Consider the following 5,443-nt stretch of genomic DNA (forward strand, 5'->3'; position numbering starts at 1 on the left):
AGAAATTTGAAATTGAGAAAACTATTGAAGTGTTAAATAAAACTAAGCTGGTTTTATGAAAAAATCAATAAAATAGACAAACCTTTGGTTAATTTATTTTAAAAAAGAGAAAAAAGAAAATCAAGTTAACAGCATTAAAAATGAAAAGGGTGAATTCAACAATAATGAAGAGGAAATCAAAACAATAAATTGGAGTTATTTTGCCCAACTGTATGGCAATAAATTTCACAATTTTTGAAATGGATGAATATTACAAAATATAAATTGCCCAGATTAAAAGAAGAGGAAATAAAATACTTAAATAGCCTCATTTCAGAAAAAGAAATTGAACAAATCATCAACGAACTCCCTAGGAAAAATTCTCCAGGACATGGATTTACAAGTGAATTCTACAAACATTTCAAGAACAATTAATTCCAATACTACATAAACTATTTGGGAAAGTAGGTGAAGAAGGAGTCCTACCAAATTCTTTTTATGATGCAAATATGGTGCTGATATGTAAACCGGGAAGAATCAAAACAGAGAAAGAAAATATAGACTAATTTCCCTAATGAATACAGATGCAAAATTTTAAATAAGATATTAGCAAATAGATTACAGTAACTTATCACAAGAATAATACGCTATGACCAGGTAGGATTTATACCAAGAATGCAGGGCTGGTTCGATATCAGAAAACTATCACCATAATTGACCAAATCAACAACAGAACTAAGAGAAACCGCATGATTATCTCAATAGTTGAAAAAGCTCCTGTGCCGGCTGCTGGGGGCGGCCATGGCGCCGCTTCTGGAATGCGAGAGACAGCTGGTGCTGGAGCTGTTAGAAGCGGATGGGCTGGTGGTGTGTGCCCGCGGGCTCGGTGCAGACCGGCTCCTCTACCACTTCATCCGGCTGCACTGCCACCCGGGGTGCCCGGTGCTGGTGCTCAACACTCAGCCGCAGAGGAGGAGTATTTTATCAATCAACTGAAGTTAGAGGAAGTTGAACACCTTCCTCGACTTGTGACAAATGAAATTGCAAGTGGAAGTAGATATGAGGTTTATACCCAAGGTGGTGTCCTATTTGTAACAAGTCGAATTCTTGTGCTAGATTTCTTGACTGACAGAATTCCTTCAGATTTGATTACTGCCATCTTGGTCTATAAAGCTCACAGAATCATAGACTCTTGTCAGGAAGCCTTTACCTTGCCTCTCTTTCATCAAAAAAATGGACACGGTTTCATTAAAGTTTCCTCAGATAACGCTGTTGCCTTTGATACTGGCTTTTGTCACGTGGAAAGAGTAATGAGAAATCTTTTTGTAAGGAACTTACTTGTGGCCAAGGTAAATTGCCTGTTATGTGGCATATTTTATGATTACTACTATCTGCTATAATCAGGTGTATAATAACCATTTTACATGTAGGTTTTGCATGATATTGTTACTGTTAACGTGCCAGCTAGAACATGGAGATAGGAATCTGTAGTCTATACAGTTATAATACTTTGGTAACATGGAGAGAGTTTGTTGACAGGTCCCTGTTGTTTTCCACCAAAATTACGCTCAGGTGGCTTGAGAACTCTTTTAATTTTCTTTAAAACCTTGCATGGGACCTTTAGATTCATGGAGGCCAAAATAGAGGAAACATTATATGTAATGGGGATAAACTAGAAGCATTTCCAATAAGATTGAGGGTGAAAAAAGATGTCTATTGTCACCAATGTTATTCAATATCTTAGAATATTAGCTTTAACAATAAGACAAGAAAAAAGAAATTGAAGGAATTAAAAAAGGAAATGAAGATACACAGCTATTACCCTATGCAGGTGATATGATGGTATACTTAGAGAATCCTAGAGAATCAACTAAAAAATTCCTTGAAATAATAAACACATTCACCAAAGTTGCAGGACATAAAATAAGCACACATAAATCATCAATATATCTATATATTACTTATAAAGCCCAACAGCAAAGATAGAAGAGAAATTCCATTTAAAGTTACAGTAGACATGGTAAAATTTAGAATACCTGCCAAAAAAAATCAGGAACTATCATCAGTGGATTTGAGACCTGTCAGTTACCATCAATCTGGTTTAGCCCATCTGCCTAGATGGGTTTACTGGTGTGGCTGCTGTCCACCCTACAGCTTCAACTGTTCAGTAAATGCTGAACTGAATAAGCAAAATCTTGGAAGGTGGAAGTGCAGGACACACTAAGGAATAATAAGTAGTCCATCTGGGCTGGACATGTATAGGGGACAGTAAGCCTAGAAAGGAAGCATAAGGTTAGAGGACCCTGAATTCTAGGTTAAGGAGTTTAGACGTTATTCAATAAACAATAGGGAACCACTGAAGATATTCCAGGGCAGTAGCATTATCAGAACCACAGATTAGGAAGATAGGGGTAGCAGTAATATGAAGGATGTGATGAGGAAGGAGAGAATAAAAGTTGGAAGAACAGATCTCCCAGTCTCCCATCAATCCTCTCTCCTATCATAATCTACTCAAATACTATCTATCCTGTTCTACCAGGTCACCATCAACTGCCTCAGTGATCATAAGGGACCCTGCAACATAGTTGAGTTCTCAGCAACAGGGCTGATAAGCAAAGCCACATGACTCATCCTGACAAGTTTGGGGTCCAAAGTAGACATAGATACATGACATAGTATTTATAGACATAGAATGTAGCAAAAGGTAAATACCACAAAATAACATAACAAAGAATAATCATCTATAATTTTCTTTATCCTCCCTGTTAGAGTCAATACCAGTCAAGGATACCAAAAGAATTGCAGAAATCATTACTTTTCTGTATCCCTCCCTATACAAAATCACAGGAATTACATTTCCACCTTACTTTTGCTACTCTCTCCTCTCTTCATCTGGTTAATAAATAGAATGTCTGACTAATAAATAATCCTGAGCCTCCTGAAGGCTCCACATGAATGCTCTGAAGGAGATTGGCCAACACGACAAAAGGAAAATGATAAATGTTGGAAAAGATGTGGGAAAATTGGAACACTATTCCATGTTGGTGGAGTTGTGAAATGACCCAACCATTTTGGAGAACAATTTGGAATTATGCCCAAAGGGCTACAAAATATGCATACCCTTTCATCCAGCTATAGCACTTCTAGGGCTATATCCCAAAGAGATCATACAAATGGGAAAAGGACCAACATGTACAAAAATATTCCTAGCAGCTCTTTTGGTGGCAGCAAAGAATTGGAATTTGAGAGAATGCCCATCAGATGGGGAATGGCTAAGCAAGTTTTGGTATATGAATGTAATGGAATACTATTGTGCTATAAGAAAAGATGAACAAGCTGACTTCAGAAAAACCTGGAAGGACTTATATGGTCTGATGCTGAGTGAAGTGAGCAGAATCAAGACGGATTTGTGCACAGTAACAGCCACTTATACGATGACTAATATTGTTAAACTTAACCCTTCTCAGCACTACAAGGATCTAAGACATCTCCACAGGCCTCGGGATGGAAAATGCTGTCCATATCCAAAGAAAGAACTATGTAAGTCAGATCGCTTTCACTTATTTTTACCTTCTGTTGAGTTTTGTTTCATCTTTCTGATGATTCTTCCTATTGGTTTCAATTTTTACTCACAACGTCACTAATATGAAAATATGTTTAATGGGAATATAAATATATAGCCTATTTCAGATTGTGTGCCAGCTGGGGGAAGGTGGGGGGGAGGAAAAGGGAGAAAAATTTTCAACTCAAAAGCATATGGAAGTGATTGTTAAATCAAAATAAATGAATAAAATTTTTTTTAAAAGAATGCTCTGCAGGAGGGAGATTGTGTGCTGGACTGTATCACTGTGTTATTGTACTACTGGTAGTACTTGGTACTATATACCACAGTGATAGATCTCCAATCAAAAACTCAACTAGTCCAAGCCCTGAGCTCTAATGCATCTTGTGTCAGTGATCCTTTCTCCCCCTGGGAGATTTACAGTAGAGTTTTTCTGCAGATGGTAGCATGGGTGTAACAAAACCTACAACTTCCCTAGACGGAAACTTCCTTCTACCCAACACTCCTCACAGTTTTCTTTATGGGAAATTGTGAAGAATTTATTCACACAAAGGGCTTTTGCTAAAGGTGTACACACACCAAAGAAACCTGTTCCGGCCTCAGACCTGTCACTCAGGAGGCTATCTACCCAAAGCATTTGAAGATTTCCACTAGTAGAATTGGTGCATGAGAACAGTTAGTTCTGAACTCCTTGAAGGCAGCTGAAGTAGGCCCTGTGAAGTGCTCAGAGGCTGGTCACATATCAAAAACAATAAGGTTATCCACTACATCTCAGGCCATCACCAGGTGTCTTCATTTTTTTCTTGCCACTGGAGTTCTATGACTCTGGAAGACAAAGTAACACTGAGATTTTTCCCAACTCTGCCTCACTTGAATTCAATTTACAAACAAATCAATACACCCTGTGATGTCCTTAGTCCTCTTCAAAAATGAAGGAATACAATTCCACAGTCTAAATGACTGACAGACTAAAATGTGTGACTCTGGCTAAACAGTCTCACAAGACAGAAGTTACTGATATGTAAAAGAAGAGTTCTGCTTACCAGTTCAAACTTCCAAAATGGAATTATTGACACTTAAAAAAAATCAATGACAAAAAAGCATTTGGCCTCTTAAAGGGACCATGCACATTAGATATATCACCACTACAATACTTAGTTCCAGGTAACAGACACCCAATACTCTCAGAGTGTCAAAGATAGTGACCATTTGGAAACCAAACCCAGTAAAATGATTGATGGACTCTTATCTGCCTAAAGTTCTTTTCTGCTCACAGACCAAGATAGGCATCATGTATTGGGACTTATGGATCCAGAATATTTTTTTTCTTTTCAGGCAGTTGGGGTTAAGTGACTTGCCCAGGGTCATACAGCTAGTAAGTGGCAAGTGTTTGGTCTGAGGCCACATTTGAACGCAGGTCCTCCTGACTTCAGAGCTAGTGCTCTATCCACTGCACCACTTGGCTATCCCCAGAATAACTTTTCAAAGGAAAAATGCATCAAATGCCCCTCTCTCTATTCATGTGCAATAGTGTCATTTCTTCATTGTTGATCCCAAAATACACATGTACTCAAATCACATCACTATTGTAGAGATGTCAAAGAAAGAACCTCAAGCCATGTCCTCTCTTTTGTTCCTCTGGTGAGATTTAACATAGTGGCTTCCAGCTCTTCTATTCTGCAATATATTTATACTACACAGTCCATTAATTCTGTTTTCACAATTCTTATTCCTCTCTTGAGCCATTCAGGATCATCATGAACTATAGTTCTGTGATCCCTCATGAATCCACAGGATCCTCTGTCTCATCAGATATTAATTCATTTTCCTTAGTTCTGCAATATTTATTTACACATGTTTAGGCTCATTTAGATGACCTGGAGGCTACTTCTGTTATTAACA

General features: G+C 37.9%; 1 long non-coding RNA gene across 1 annotated transcript; it reads left to right on the forward strand.

The window, feature by feature from the left end:
- Positions 1-3,212: 3,212 nt before the first annotated feature.
- On the forward strand, positions 3,213-3,919 carry LOC144456377 (uncharacterized). Its single transcript, XR_013485491.1, has 2 exons — positions 3,213-3,519; positions 3,786-3,919. It is a non-coding gene; the product is annotated as an uncharacterized LOC144456377 (long non-coding RNA).
- The last annotated feature ends 1,524 nt before the right edge of the window (positions 3,920-5,443 follow it).

Source organism: Phascolarctos cinereus, unplaced genomic scaffold (genome assembly GCF_003287225.1).
Source record: "Phascolarctos cinereus isolate Bilbo 61053 unplaced genomic scaffold, phaCin_HiC Scaffold_3;HRSCAF=262, whole genome shotgun sequence".
Classification (NCBI taxonomy): domain Eukaryota; kingdom Metazoa; phylum Chordata; class Mammalia; order Diprotodontia; family Phascolarctidae; genus Phascolarctos; species Phascolarctos cinereus.